This window comes from Mauremys reevesii, linkage group 11 (genome assembly GCF_016161935.1).
Source record: "Mauremys reevesii isolate NIE-2019 linkage group 11, ASM1616193v1, whole genome shotgun sequence".
In the NCBI taxonomy this organism is placed as follows: Eukaryota; Metazoa; Chordata; order Testudines; family Geoemydidae; genus Mauremys; species Mauremys reevesii.
This window is the reverse complement of record NC_052633.1, coordinates 5,985,231-6,000,555: the sequence shown is the minus strand read 5'-3', so window position 1 is coordinate 6,000,555 and position 15,325 is coordinate 5,985,231. Positions and strand designations below refer to the sequence as shown.

General features: G+C 51.5%; 1 pseudogene; it reads right to left on the bottom strand.

The window, feature by feature from the left end:
• LOC120374491 overlaps positions 1-14,624 on the bottom strand; it is a 193,918-nt pseudogene extending 179,294 nt beyond the window's left edge.
• Positions 14,625-15,325: the final 701 nt, after the last annotated feature.

Sequence of the window (15,325 nt, the reverse complement as noted above, 5' to 3'; positions counted from 1 at the left end):
GGCTAAACAAACACAACAGTTACATTTTAAAGGTTAATACCTGAGGTAGGAAAGAAAACAGAGCGAGATGGATCTCACCCACTCCATGAGGCTTGAACTGGTCGGGGTTCCCAGGTGATGGTGGTAGCTCAGGGTCCTGAGTGCTGGAGACAGGCAGAGCCCCCAGCACGATCAGTCAGTAGATGAAATCCTGGTGGAACTGATGCAGAGTTTGGGTCTATACATCAGAACCCTTACCTGGGCATAGGTAGCGGGTTTTGTAGAGAAAATACAATGGTTCAAGGGAGAACACTAGATTTGTTTATGGGTAAACTGATGGCTCAAGGGTTTTCTTCTTTGCCTTTGTTCCTGTCTTTCCTGAACAGCACATACCCTTCAATCCCTGGACTCCAGCCATGCCTATTCCACCAGGTTTCTGTTATCCCTGCAGTGTCTGGTTTCACTTCCTGCAGCAGCAGCTCTAGTTCCTCCATTTTGTTGCCCAGCCTCCTTGCCTTGGTGTACAGGCATCTTAATTGCTGCTGCTTGGCTTCACCTACATTCCTCGCCCAGCTGGGTACAGTCATTCTGCTTCAAGCATCACCTTCCTGAATGGAGGAAGGGGAGAATCCCTCCGTTCCCCAAGCCAGACCTGGGCTCGCTGGTGCCTGTGGCTCTGAGACAACCGGAAACACCCCAGTGGACGGGCAGACTGGGCTGGGGGAGGGGAGAGCCTGGAGGCTGATCTCTCCCCGGCCAAGGCTGAGACCCAGAAAGACCCCATCCATGGTCTGGGATGTTGCACCCCATCCATGGGGGTGCAACATCCCAGACCAGTTCTCAGCTCCCTGCCCCCTCGGGTAAGACCTCTGCCTGTGTAGCCTCAGACTCTGCTCAGCCCTCTCAGTTGCACCCTCCATGCCCCCCGCGCAGGACCCACCTTGGCACAGGGTCGTGTTCCCATTGGAGGGGACGTAGCCGGCCCGGCACTCACACCAGTAGCTCCCATTGGTGTTGATACACATGATCTTGGGGCTGCAGATATCTGGGGTCTTGCGGCACTCGTCAATGTCTGGGAAGGGATAGCGGGGTGGGAGGGGTCACACACAGCAGGGCAGGGGGCTCACTGGGAGCGAATGACCACAGAGACACCCCCAACCCATTGCAGGGCCGTGGTCTGTCGGTCTGTCTGCTCCATCTAACCCCACCCCATTCTATTCTCCTTTCTTCCCTGCTATGTGCAGTGCCCCAATCCCTGCAGCAAAACCCCTCCCACCCCATCCCAGACTGGGGACCAAATCTTATCAGACCAGGAGCCTGCGATCCCCTCCCTGCACCAGCCCTGACAGAGCGGGGTTAAGGGGGGGCTGATCAGCCAGTTAAGCTGCAAAGGAAGTGACTCAGGCTGCGTGCAGGGCGCTGGCTAGAAGGAAGCTCGCCTGGGAGGGGACAGGTGGGGCTTCTCTACAGCCCGAGGCTGGGCCCAGTGGTGGGGGCCTGAGGCGAGGGGCTAGGAAGCCCCGAGGGGGCTGGGAGCCCGGAGGAAGGGTTTCGCTATTAGGCATAGGACGGAGGGTCTGGCTTTGAAAGGCTCCCCAGAATGGGGATCACAGCGTGACCTGGCCAGACAGCCGAGACAGGGCAGCCACGACTGCGGGAGCTGCAATGGTGGAAGAGAAGAAAGGGGCGCTGAACTGGAGCTAGTCGCCAGAAGGGGCGCCATGCTCAGTGTTACAGACCCCAGCCCCATGGGTCCCCTTCCCATTCGGGATACACCCAGCCCTGCCCCTCCCCTGGAGCACTAGGAGAAGGGTGCAGAGGAGGTGGGCTGTGCCCAGGGAAGTGCAGGGGAATTGGGTGCTGTCCCTTTAATCTAGTTTGTTTGCCCTCTGGTGGCTCTCACGGGGGGTCTGTGGCAGAAGCCCCCAGACCCCCGACTTGCGGCCAGTGCACCCACCTGTACTGACCTGGGCAGGGAGTCCCAGGACCCAGGTGACTGATGTCCTGAGTATTCAGCAGTCAAAGGCTGGATTCACAGCTACACGGAGACCCTGCCGGGCCACTCTGGCAGTGTAATGGTCTCTGACAATCCCCACATCCTGTGCAGGGGCCTCCCCAGCCAGCCTGGAGCAGGTGTAAGGGCCCTTCATCCACCCTGCCGCCAGCCTGTTGTAGGGGGTGGTTCGGGGCATGGCCGTAGTACCCTGTGCTGGGGCTGTTCTCAGCACCCTGGGGCCAATCAGGGCAGATTGGGGGCCTGTCTAGAGCATCAGGCACTGGGGTTATTCTCTGCTCCCCAGAGCCCATGGGGGCAGAGCGCACTGTGCTGTGTCTATGGACCATATATAAGGCTCCTTCCCAGGCTCAGGGGGGCCCTAGCAGCCCGGATGCTGTGTGCTGGGGACAGCGAGGGCCCCACCCATCTCCCTGGTGCTTCTCTGCAAACCTAGGGGTTTATTCCCAATCCAAACACCAAGCCAGGGGAGCTCCTGCCCCCACGCTCTAGGGCAGCAGTTGAGGGTCACGGCTGATCACAGCCCCGGTGAGTGGATCGGGGGCCTTTGCTGCAGCTGGCAGCAGCCTCTGGTGCAGCACCAGGCCTGGAATGAGCCCAGGGGTGTGGGGGACTGAGCAGGGCGTAGTGGCAGCAAGGGGAGAGCTCACCCTGGCAGCTGTTCTCACTCAGGTGTGGGAACTTGGCTTTCCCAGACCTGGACTCGTATCCATCGATGCAGCTGCAGGAGTAATTCCCAGTCACATTGTTGCAGTTGGTGTTGGGTCGGCATTTTACTCCACTGAGCCCAAGACACTCTTCAATATCTGCTTCCCAGTCTTTATTCAGGACATTTACATTGGCCAAACTGGACAGTCTCTCGCAAAAGACTAAATGGACACAAATCTGACATCAGGAATTATAAGAGTCAAAAACCAATAGGAGAACACTTCAGTCTCCTGGTCACTCAATAACAGTCCTAAAAGTGGCAATTCTTCAACCAAAAACTTCAAAAACAGACTCCAACGTGAATCTGCAAAACTAGAATTAATATGCAAACTGGACACCATCAAATTAGGCCTGAATAAAGACTGGGAATGGTTGGGTCATTACAAAACCCAATTTCCCCCATACTAATTTGCCCCTACTGTTACTCACACCTTCTTGTCAATTGTTTGAAAGGGGCCACTCTCATTACCACTACAAAGTGATTTTCCTCCCTTGGTATCCTATTGTTAATTGTATTGACTGGCCTCCCACTTGGTAAGGCAACTCCCAGCTTTTCATATGTTGTGTATTCATACCTGCTACTGTATTTTCCACTCCATGCATTTGGTGAAATGGGTTCTAGCCCACAGCTTATGCCCAAATCAATTTGTTAGTCTCTAAGCTGCCACAAGGACTCCTCATTATTTTTTGCTGATACAGACTAACACGGCTGCCACTCTGAAACCTTTCCGGTTCTGAAGATCCTGGGTTTCCTTTCTGTTGGTAAACCGTATGGTCAACTGCTTGACCACACTTTGGTTCGTTATGCAGTATGCCCAAGAGACCAAATAACCAATATCGGTCTGGTTTATTGCTAATACTCAGTAACAGCATATTAACAAAGGTTCAATACAACTCCAATTTTCAGGAATATCTCCTGCAGCAGTGCTGAATTCACCTTACAAAGAAGGCTTGTGTCCAGAGTCACACCCCTAAAGCTGTCCTTTTTATACCCAACCTGTTTACAAGGAAAGAGGTACTGTATGCAGCCTGTGAGGCTATTCTTAACCAATCATCTTTCTACCTTGTTTTTCCTGGTACCACACACGGTACCCCTTAGCTCTTTGTTCTGGACTCAGGAATTCAAGGTACCAAGGCGTGATGCACCTCTAGGCTTGTCCCATATATATTGTCCTTATCTTTGGGACATTCCAATGAGAGTAACTCCCTGCCTGTTTCTACAGTAGAACACCCCATATGTGCTGATCCTGAAAGTTTTCCTGGCTAATGCAAGGTGTTATGGGATACTTAGCACAGGTGAACAAGATTATAGGAAGATACAGGCTACCATTCCAGGCCATGTAACTGCTAGAGGTGTATATACAAGGGATGTTATATGTGTTGTTAGAGAGCTTATTCCTTCACTCTCCCACTTCCCTGGTCCTTCTCGCATGAACAGAGAGCAACAATACCCGAAGTCCGAAGGTGCAAACAATTCTGTGTTTATTGGGGTGAACTTCCAGCAAGCTTAAATTCAAGTTCATTTTCCTTATTTTCGAATCCAAACTTAGTTCCTGTTTGCCTTTAATTTATATAGTAATATTCACAGAATCAGAGAGAGACCTTGCAAATAAACATACAAAACAATACAGAAGCGAGGATTTCACAACTACATCTATACAGACATAAGGATTCTCCAGCTGTCTATTAATAAGTAAGTTCTTACCAGACAGAAAACTATCAAACTAAATTTCCGTTCATATCTTCTCGGCTCTTCCCTTTCTCTGGCGGTAATAAACCGGATCACCTCCTAACAGCCCCCGGTTGCCTTATTTCAATATGACTAAACAGGGCCTCAGACTGTCCCAGTGAGAGAAGGCCCTTATATAGATAGACAATGATTTTAATTCTTTCTTTTATACCTCTGTAAGTAGCTAAGGGATAAGAATACACCTGCATTCTTAAAGTATAGGCCTTTGCAGACAGGCTTGAATATCTATATCGTAACGTGTTAAGCACATACTATCCATATTAATATATGTAATTTGAATCATACCTATTGATCATGCAATATATTAGCCCAGCATATATAGGTGCACACTTCAGAAATAGATTTAACCAGACTGATCCATAGTTATTCCCTGGGACTCAGTAGCTGTGAAAGTGGTGAAAAGCCATCTGGGACCCCTCCACGCTCTGGTCTGATAGCGAGCCCATCTCAGCCAGTCCCAGGAATCTGGCCCAGTAAATCTAAGGGTGTTTCAGAGAATCTGCCTTGAGTCTCAGTTAGTGCAACGTGAGCATTGGAGGGAGCAGAGGAAATTGCACATTACACCAATGTAGCATATGCCTAGGTGTAAACTCTAGCTCGAGGAGACATACCCAGCTGGCATCTGACCCAGCTGGCATGCCAAATTGATGTGTGGCTGCGGTTGACCAAGTAACCTGCCCCGACTACGATCCCGTCCAAAACCACAGGTATGGACTCAGGGCAGCCAGTCCCTCCTGCCTCCACGGTGACACACATATTTCTAGCAAGATGAGAGCTAGCGCAATTATGTCGTCTCAAGCTGGAACATTCACCTTCCAGCCCCGGTGCAGACAGACCCGTAGGCCCGCCGGACTCTCCTAGCCCCACCCAAGTTCAGCCCACGGACTTTGTTCCACTCACCCAGTGGATACACATCACCTCAGTGGCTCAGATGCTATCAGGGCAGTAGGTCAAATTCTGAGGATTTTGAGCTTTGCAGCCTCTAATCTTCGATAATTTAGACAGGAAGCCAAGTTGACTCATGTCCTGTTACATTATATCGTATCAACCAACAGTACTACACACAGGAAAGCACCGTCTTCTCAGCATGCCCTGCTCTCCTCCCTTCTGACCTACCACTCCTCCCAGCCCCAAAAGCATTTACCTTGCTGAGTACCTGATACCCTATGGGGGAAAATGACCACAGTGCAGAGGGCCTAGCACCACTTCACAGAATCACTGAAATGTGGACTTGAAGGGACCTCAGAAGGTCAAACAATCATCACCGTGTGCTGAGGCAGGACCAAGTGCACCTAGACCATCCCTGGCAGGTCTTTGTCAGCCTGTTCTTAAACCCCCAATAACAGGGATTCCACAGCCTCCTAGGTCACCTGTTCCTGTGCTGAACCATCCTTAGACTTAGAAAGTTTTTCCTAATATCTAACCTAAATCTCCCTGGCTGCTCATTAAGCCAATTCCTTCTTGTCCTACCCTTGGTGGACATGGGCACCAATTGATCACAGTCCTCTTTATAACGACCTTTTGCATATTTGCAGATTATTATCATGTCCTCCATCAGCCGTCTCGTCTCTGGACAAAACATGCTCAGTTCTTTCAACCTTTTCTCACAGGTCATGTTTTCTAAACCTCTGATCATTTCTGTTGCTCTCCTCTGGACTCTGTACAATTTGTCCTCATCCTTCTTGAGCGCAGCACCCAAACCTGGACACGGTTCTCCTGCGCTGAGTAGAGGAGAACAGTCACTTGACATTTGCCTTTTTTCAATAGCATCGCACTGCAGACTCACATTTCATTTGTGGTCCACCAGAAAACTTATACCCTTTTCTGCAGTGTGGCTGCCGAGCCAGTGAGTCCCCATCCCTCCCCTGCAAGTAATGACTTCCAATTAGCTTTGCACCCTCCTTGTGGTAGTTTCATCTAGTTCATATTTCCTTAGTTTGAGTAGGAAATGTCATGTGGGACTGTGTTGAAAGGCTTACTAAATTCAAGATACATCATGTCAACCTCTTCCCCCACAATCCACTAGGCGTGGTACCCAATCAAAGAAGGATATAATGTTTGTTTGTCAGGTCTTGATCTCAGGGCCGGCTCTAGGTTTTTGCCGCCCCAAGCAAAAAATTTTTGGCTGCTCTCCATCCCAGCCTGGGCTCCCCGCACCCGCGGCCGCCCCAGCCCTGGGCTCCGCCCCACCTCCCGGTGCTGCCCCCGCGCTGGGCGTCCCCCTGTCTCCCCCCCCCCCGTGCCCGCCTCCCACCTCCCTGCCGCCCCAGCCCTGGGCTCCCCCGTTCCCCACCAGTGCCCCCCCACACCTCCTGCCACCCCAACCCTGGGCTCTCCTCTCTGCCCACCTGCACCCTCCTTCTGCCGCAGCGCTGGGTCACTGGTAACTCGCTCCCAAGGGGGGTCATTCAGCAGGAATTTTGGATGTGCACAAAACACAGACAGGATTGGGTCCCATATGGTTACAGAACATACATAAGAACATAAGAAAGGCCGTACCGGGTCAGACCAAAGGTCCATCTAGCCCAGTATCTGTCCACCGACAGTGGCCAATGCCAGGTGCCCCTGAGGGAGTGAATCTAACAGGCAATGATCAAGTGATCTCTCTCCTGCCATCCATCTCCATCCTCTGACGAACAGAGGCTAGGGACACCATTCTTATCCATCCTGGCTAATAGCCATTTATGGACTTAGCCACCATGAATTTATCCAGTCCCCTTTTAAACATTGTTATAGTCCTAGCCTTCACAACCTCCTCAGGTAAGGAGTTCCACAAGTTGACTGTGCGCTGCGTGAAGAAGAACTTCCTTTTATTTGTTTTAAACCTGCTGCCTATTAATTTCATTTGGTGACCCCTAGTTCTTGTATTATGGGAATAAGTAAATAACTTTTCCTTATCCACTTTCTCAACATCACTCATTACTATTTGGGGGGAGGGATAGCTCAGTGGTTTGAGCATTGGCCTGCTAAACCCAGGGTTGTGAGTTCAATCCTTGAGGAGGCCACTTAGGGATCTGGGGCAAAAATTGGTCCTGCTAGTGAAGGCAGGGGGCTGGACTTGATGACCTTTGAAGGTCCCTTCCAGTTCTAGGAGATTGGTATATCTCCAGTTATTATTATTATTTATTATTACACAATTGCAATGAATCTTACAAGATATGCCCCAGTATCAGTAGAAAAGTTATGATTTGCTAAGTATGATAATCTTGTTTATATGTATGTATCGTCTTTGCATTGTGAGTTATAAATGTGTGATATATCTGTGCTGTGTTTCTGGGTGGCACCCCCAGACAGATTGGCATCAGCACTATCTAGTCTGTTGGATGGCCCATCAGGGTAATCAGCTATACCAGCATTTCTCAAACTGGGGTTTGCAAGGGCATTCAGAGGGTCTGCAGGCCCCGCTGTCAATCCTCCACCTCCCTCCCAGTGCCTTCTGCATGCTGTTTAGCGGCTTGCAGGAAGCGCTGGGAGGCGAGGAGTGTGAGGGGTGGGGATGGGGGGTGCTCGGGGGCGGGGGAAGAGAGAGGCAGGGAAGAGGAGGAGCAGGGGTGGAGCTGGGGCAGGAAGAGGTGGGGAGGGTCTTGGGAAATGGATGGAATGGGTGTGGGGCCTAGGGCTGAGCCAGGGGCTTGGGGGTCTGCGAAAAATTTTAAATTAAAATGAGCAGGGGCGGCTCTAGCTTTTTTGCCACCCCAAGCATGGGAGGCAGGCTGCCTGCGGGAGGTCCGAAGGTCCCGTTGCTTCGGGGTACCCACTGCCGGTGCCGCTGAATCCACGGGACTGGCAGACCTCCCACAGGTGTGCCGCCAAAGGCTGCCTGACTGCCGCCCTCACAGGGACCACCAAGCCGCCCCTGTGGCTTGCCCCAGGCACCCGCTTACAGCGCTGATTCCTGGAGCCACCATTGAAAATGAGGTCCTCAGGTCACTAAAATTTGAGAAATGCTGAACTCTACAATGAACACATTGAGAGAAGCCAGGGGCTATGCCTATGAGTCAGCAGGACATGTAGGGACTATGCCCATGTGCTGTGAGCTTGTGTTTGGGACACAGGAAGTACAAGCCACATGGGAAAGGATATAAAAAGGCAGCTGCATCACCTCCATTTTGCCTTCAATCTTGCTTCTCACATCTGGAGTAATTTCTCTGCAAACTGAAGCTTTAAACAAAGGTCTGATAGACACAGCTAAGCTGTAGGTTTGTTAAAGAGGGACTTTACAAGCCAGCAAACTCACCAAGACTGCTAAGAACCTGATATATGGACCTTGAAGCCATATGTATCGGATTGCTTTGATCATTTAACAGCTCTCTTCTCTTTCTTTTCTTTTCATTTATAATACAACCTTTAGTTTTAGATACAAAGCAGGGGTCGGCAATCTTTCAGAAGTGGTATGCCAAATCTTCATTTATTCAGTCTAATTTAAGGTTTCGTGTGCCAGTAATACATTTTAACATTTTTAGAGGGTCTCTCTCTATAAGTCTAGAAGTATCTGAGGCTGGCAGCAGGCTGAGCAGGCCTGGGGCCGAGATCTCAGCTAGCAAGGGCCTGTGGCCCGAACCCCAGACAGTCAGTGGGCTGAGCGGGCTGGCGGACAGGACCCCAGACCGGCAGCGGGCTGGCGGCTCAGCCGCTGGCTCCTGCCAGCCGGGGTCTTGGCCGCTGGACCGCTCAGACTGCTTCTGGCAGGGGGTTCCGTTCACCCAGACCGGCAGCGGGCTGAGTGGGGCCAGCGGCCAGACTCCCGGCTGGCAGCAACATCCCAGTAAAAATTGGCTCGCGTGCCGCCTTTGGCACGCATGCATGAGTTGCCATCCCTGTACTAAAGGACTGGCTGGCAGTGTGTATTTTGGGTAAGATCCAAACTAATATTGCCTTGGCAATGTGGCTGCCCCTTTGGGAATCAGAAGACCATTTTGTTAAGTGACTAGAGTTTTAAGTAACTTCTCACTTTACTGGACCTCTCTGCTGATTGGGAGCCAGAGACTGGAATGCAATCAAGGGGTCTGTGTGAGTTCTTTTTTTCAGCTTCTCGATAACCAGTGTGGGGGATCCAAGGCACAGACTGACTGGTTGGTGATTCTAACTACAGTGTTAACCACCAGTTCTGGGGGAATCTGCTCTCCTTTTTGCAGCCTGCCCTGACCTTGGCATTGTCAGTGTGGGCTACTCTAGGCACCTCAGATCACAACCCCAGCCCTGCCCCCTTGACCCTGACCCATCCTGTAGGCCACAGATTATACCCCGAGGTTCCGACTCAGCGTTCATTCAGCAAAATTCCCACTGATTTTGCTCAAATCAGGAGCTCAGAGTTCAGCCCTTTGATCTGAGTCTGACAATGAGATACCTCCACTCCGCTGAGACCCATAAGGAGTGCGAAGCTGGAGAGATGGTCACAGCTGCAGATGGTGTGAGTGCTGTTCGTGTGCAGAGCAGTGCAGCCATCCTCAGCCCAGATGCCTTTACCAGCGGTGAAATTCCAGTGAACACACAACACCACTTCCTCTTCTTTCTTTTCCTGGAATGAAAAACACCCCATCATCATCCTCACTGGATCATGGGGAGAACACTGTTTCTTTTGTCACACATCTCTAATAGACCATCATAAACCTGAAATCACCAACGGCTTCATGGCTCTCATTGTGCTGCACGTAACAGTCATTTGGGACTTCCCACTGGCAGTGGAAATACAAGTGAGATCCTTCAGCTCCAATAGCACAAGCCCACGATCCCAGAGCTAAAGTAGTAATTCCCTTAACTCTGAGCACTGTAGGGTCTATGACACACAATTTGAGCCATTAAAAGGCATTCACACACACACCCACAAATACCCACATGCACTCTAGTGAGTTCATCACCTTATCAAAGAAGGCACCATCTCATGCTGTTTCCCTGAACTCTGCTATCTATGGGGCAGTCCCCAAACTGTGGGGTGCACCACCCTAGGGGACATAGAGGAACCTTCTGAGGACACGACAAGTCCTGGGTCAGCCTCAAGGGGGCGGAGAGAGAGCACCACCCAGCCCCTACCCACTCTGAGCTCTGCTCTGGTCCCACCAGTAGCCGCATCCCGACTTCCAGCCCCAGGCCTGGCACCATCCCCAACCTCAGCATGGCTCCACTCCCAGCCCTAGCCCCTTTGCAGCTCCACTCCCGGCACAGGGCCCAGCTGGGGGGTAGCGGGGGGAGAGCTGGGAGCAGAGCCACACCTGGCCATGGGTTCGGCTGATGGCCCCCACTGCAGCTTGGCTGCTTCTCCACTCCCACCCCCAGCCTCGGCCCCCAGCCATGGCTATGGCCCTGCTCCCAGGCCCAGACCCAAACCAGTACTTTCCCCTGCCCCTGAGCCGTGGCCCTGCTCCCAGCCCCGTTTCAGAGGAGGGGCCTGGATAGCCATAAGCAGGGGGGGCGCGACCCTCAAAAGTTTGGGAACCACTGCTATAGGGAGTTGCCTTCCAGTTGTTCCTGCTCTAAGGGATGAGCCAGGCACAGTTGTTACTCTAGAGCATTTTACATGATGAGTCATAACCCAGTCGGGCCTGGTGTGAACCCTATGTAACGTCCTCCACCAAAACAGCCCCCGTGTCAGGACTGAAGAAGCTCCCTCTCTTTCTCAGATAACTGTTTCTCAGTCCAGAAAGGCAACAGAACTCAAATGCCCTGCACGAGATGCACCTTTTAAGTGACCAGCTGGAGCCCCGGACACAGAGCAAAGTAAAAGGATCGACACTCACCTGTCTATGGCGCAGGGTGAAGTTCACAGGTTTGGAGATGTTCATGAGGCTCCCGTTGCCAACAGCCCCACTCACCACCCTGGAATTCAGGTGACAATTCCTCAATTTCTCATCAGCCGTTAGATCTCCCTCGTTGAGAAATCTCTTGTTAATGATGGAGCCCAGGGTGGAGTAAGAAATAAAAGCAACAGCCCAGGAATCTGAAAACATGAAATGATGCCTCATCATAGAGACAGGGACACTGAGACAAAGAAAGAGCAAGCCAGGTGCCAAAGGTCACAGCGAGTCTGGGGCAGAGCTGGGAAAAGAACCCAGGAGTCCTGGCTGGCAGTTTGAGCTTTAACCACTGGAGTATGTTGCCTCCTCCCTCTTCTTCCACAGAAGCCCTTCTGTGCTGGAAAAATCCAGAGTGCTCTATGCGAGTGTGATTCTTGAAGTGCACTAACATACATTAAAGCACACTAGGGAACCTTTAGTGCACACTAGTAGGGTCTATGCAGACCGATTAATGCACAGTATGGTAGTGCTCTTTAGAAATCATACCCCCACACTGCACATTATCCAGCTAGGTAGACAGTTGTAGGTGAAAGGCACTGAGGTGAAGCCATAGTTTGTGTTGGTTAGGAGAGGCAGAGGGGTTGGCTAGTGAGGAGTTTTCCCTGGTGATAAAGAATTAAGAACCAGTCCCAGTCAGGTCCTACTGGCCTGCAAATTGGAGTAAAACTGTTAAATATTATCCTGGTTCCATTCCCGGAAGACATGTACGTCAACCGGGGGCCTAGCTGGGCTCATCATCAGGACATCATGTGTTGGGTCAATGGATCTCTGATCTTTCCATTCTCTGGACCAATTCACATGCCTGTCAAAGCTTCTCTCTTCTCCATGCCCCTCCCCCCATTGCTTGGTTTTCATGCTGAGAGCCAACCAGGAATGAAGGGCTCTGAGAGCTCAACGGCCTGAGAAACACTGGCTCAGCCAACAAGGTCCACACTAGTGTCAGGATAACAGAGGCGAGCGAACCAGCCTGGGGCGAGGGGAAGGGGAGAACTAGGGCTGGGGTTTGGTGTCTAGCTACAGGGGCGAGTGCCTATGAAGCACCAGGATGGTACCTTCTGTCGCTGCTCTGGTGACCGTATCGCAGTGAATGTCCATTGCCTGCTCCTGAGCTCTCAGCGTGAAGACCTTATCACAGGGACCTGCAGCCAGCTCAACATGGAGCGTCTCGATAGCTGGGGAGGGAAATGGCAAAGCCTCTTGCTGCAAGGGCAAGGCAGGTTTGGAGCTCCACTCTCTCTGAATCCCACCAGCCCCTCCCCCTTTCTCCTCACCTCCATTTCTCTGTGTTTCCCTGAGCCCCTCTGGCTGACCTATGATCCATCATCACTTTGTCCCCATGAAAATGCCACTGTGCCAAGAGGCAGAAGGCAACTGTGCCTCCCCAAACAGCCTGGCTTGGCCCCACCCATGCTCCGCCCTCAGGCCTCCTCTTGCCTGCTTCCAGTTCCCTTCCCGCCTTTCCGTGGCTGAGAAGCTGGGGCAGGCAGGCTGGGGCTGGTGCTCTGAGGCCGCATCACACCGCCTGCTCATCCACCCAGCACTGGGGTTGGCTTGAGGATGATCCAGCTGACCTGTGTTCCAGGGCTCGGGGCGCTTCCGCTGCGCTGCCCGCCTAGCACTCCAGGGCTGGGGTAGCGCAGGGTGGAGGGATGGGTTTCTCTGGGCTCCAGCGGAAGAGATGGGGTGGAAGAGGAGGGGTGGGGCCATGGGCAGAGAAGGAGGGGCCGGGGGCTATTCTCTCCTGATGGCTAGCCTCTCAATGGCTCGTTCACCTGCCACCCAGGGCTGGGTTATAAAACCTGAGAGAGGGGCAGCGAGGATGCAGTGGTGTTCTGTATTGAGAACAGTATAACCCCCTAACTCACAGCCACCACAAAGCAATATGGGAGCCTTCCATCCTCCTCACCCATAGATTCTGTTGTCACAGTCTGGGACGTATTCTTGGAGACCTCAAAGCAGCTGTCAGTGCAGCCAATTCCACACTCTGCAGGAGGAACGTCACGGCAGAGGCCACCTCCCCCTCGTTCTCCTTCCCACCAGCACTGAGGATGGAGCTATTCAGGAAGGAACCAAAGGGACGAGCAACATCCTGGGATTGTGAAAGAAAACACCCTGAGAAGGAGGGAGGATTTCAGTGGTTCATGAGCCACATTATTCAGACTCCCAGGGGAACAATGACCCTCTTAGGGACATACGGGTTCATAGTGACCTTCCCCACTCGGAGGGACTGCAGCATTCTCGAAGAGGGAGCCCTTTGCAGAGCGGGTGAGTCTACTGCAGCTTGCTCAGGACTCCACAGTAAGCTGAAGCCAGGGTCGGGCTAACACCCTGTGTCATTCACTCCTCATCCCTGGTCCCTTCAGTGTAGGTGGCAGAGAACATTGCAGCAAACCAGCAGGCATCTAGGTCCTCTCCGTGTTGCCCCCGGAAGCAATTTGGATCTTCCTAGGACCATTAGGGACAGAACCCAGATCCCCTGCCACTTCAGCTAGAGAGCATGCACATGCGCGCACACACCCCTGTTCTGAAAAGCAGCTACAGTTCCCCCCAAAGTGAGACTGCTATTCCTGTGCTCAGGGCATTTGCCCATAGAGCGCCAACACCCGTAGGGGCAGAACCTCTGACCTGCAGCGATACTGCTCTGTCCCCTGCACACATGGTCTCCAAATTCACCAAGGTTGAATTCACAAAGGAGCAAAATTCACTGTTGCTGCCCTGCAGAGCAAACAGAGGAAATGGGTTATTTCAGCAAGCATGGAAACGCCACCCAAAATTAAGGTCAATGGTTCCATAGAGTGATCTTGCTTTGACCTATGGCTGGCTGGCCGTCCCACTGGAATGCCCACAGATTAAGACATGTGAAGGCTCAGTGTGGTGAAGCCCACAGACACGCTGATATTTCACATAGTATTGAAGCTTTCATGCATATTAATGAATTTCTCCTTCCCTTCCTCATGGGGATTTGTAAGGATTATTTTGCTCCTTCTACAAATGGGGAACCGATGCATAGAGTGACTGAGCAAATTGCCCAAAGTCACACAGTGAGTCTGGGGCAGAGATGGGAACCAGATTCTGACTTCCTGTATCTCTGGCTGATGCCTTAACTGCAGAACTCTGATGTACAGTGGGGGTGTCATACACCATGATACGGTCGAGTTTTCAAAAGCACTTTGTGTTGGACTGATTCTGCTCCCACTGAAGTCAATGGTAAACCCTGGATAGACAGAGAATCCTCAGGCTCAAAGGCTCAAAGTTTTCTGTGTGCTCTTTGTGAAAACCCTCAAAAACCCAAATAAACCCCTTCCATGTACCTGCAGAAAGACATCTTTGCACCTCTTCAACTGCTCTTTTATCTGTGGAGTCTCAGTCTGACATTGAAAGGTAACATCTAGCAACAGAAAGAGAGGCAGGACAATTACATCAGGTCAACATCTGCAGGGCTAAAGTTTTCAAAAGTATCTCATGATTTGAGACCCCTTAAAAGGGCCCTGATTTTCAAACATGCTGAGCGGTCACCCTCTGACAATCAGCCCCCTTTAAGGTCTCAGGTTAGGCAACCAAAATCACAAGGCAATTTTGAAAATCTTGGCCTAAGTGACACCCCTAAGGCCACACACACAGGGACTCTAGGACAGAGCTGGGAACAGAAGCTTGATCACTTGAGTCCTAGCCTAGCATTTTAGCCACAAGGTGCGTCCTTTCTTCCTAGCACAATACAAAGTTGATGATCTACTGAAACCCAGCAGGTGTTTTCTCCCTTTAACGCCATTGATCCCTTAAGCCCTGTCTATCTGACAACTTTCAACTGAGTCTGTAATCAGTTAGCAATACATTCGGCCCTGAAAGCCTGGTGTGTGTCCACACATCATCACCTGGTTAATACTCACTTAAGCTTTGTCTGTGTATCTCATTGATCAGTGTGTGTTATGTGTCCTCTAGGAGCTGGTCCACCACAGGTCTGGTTCTGCTACAGCTCCTAGCTATGGGAGTTCGTCTCTTGGCTCAAACAGTGGGGGTCATGCAGTTAAAAGGTCTTGGGTTTGATCCATGGTGATAACCAAGCTGATTGTTGTTACATCTGTA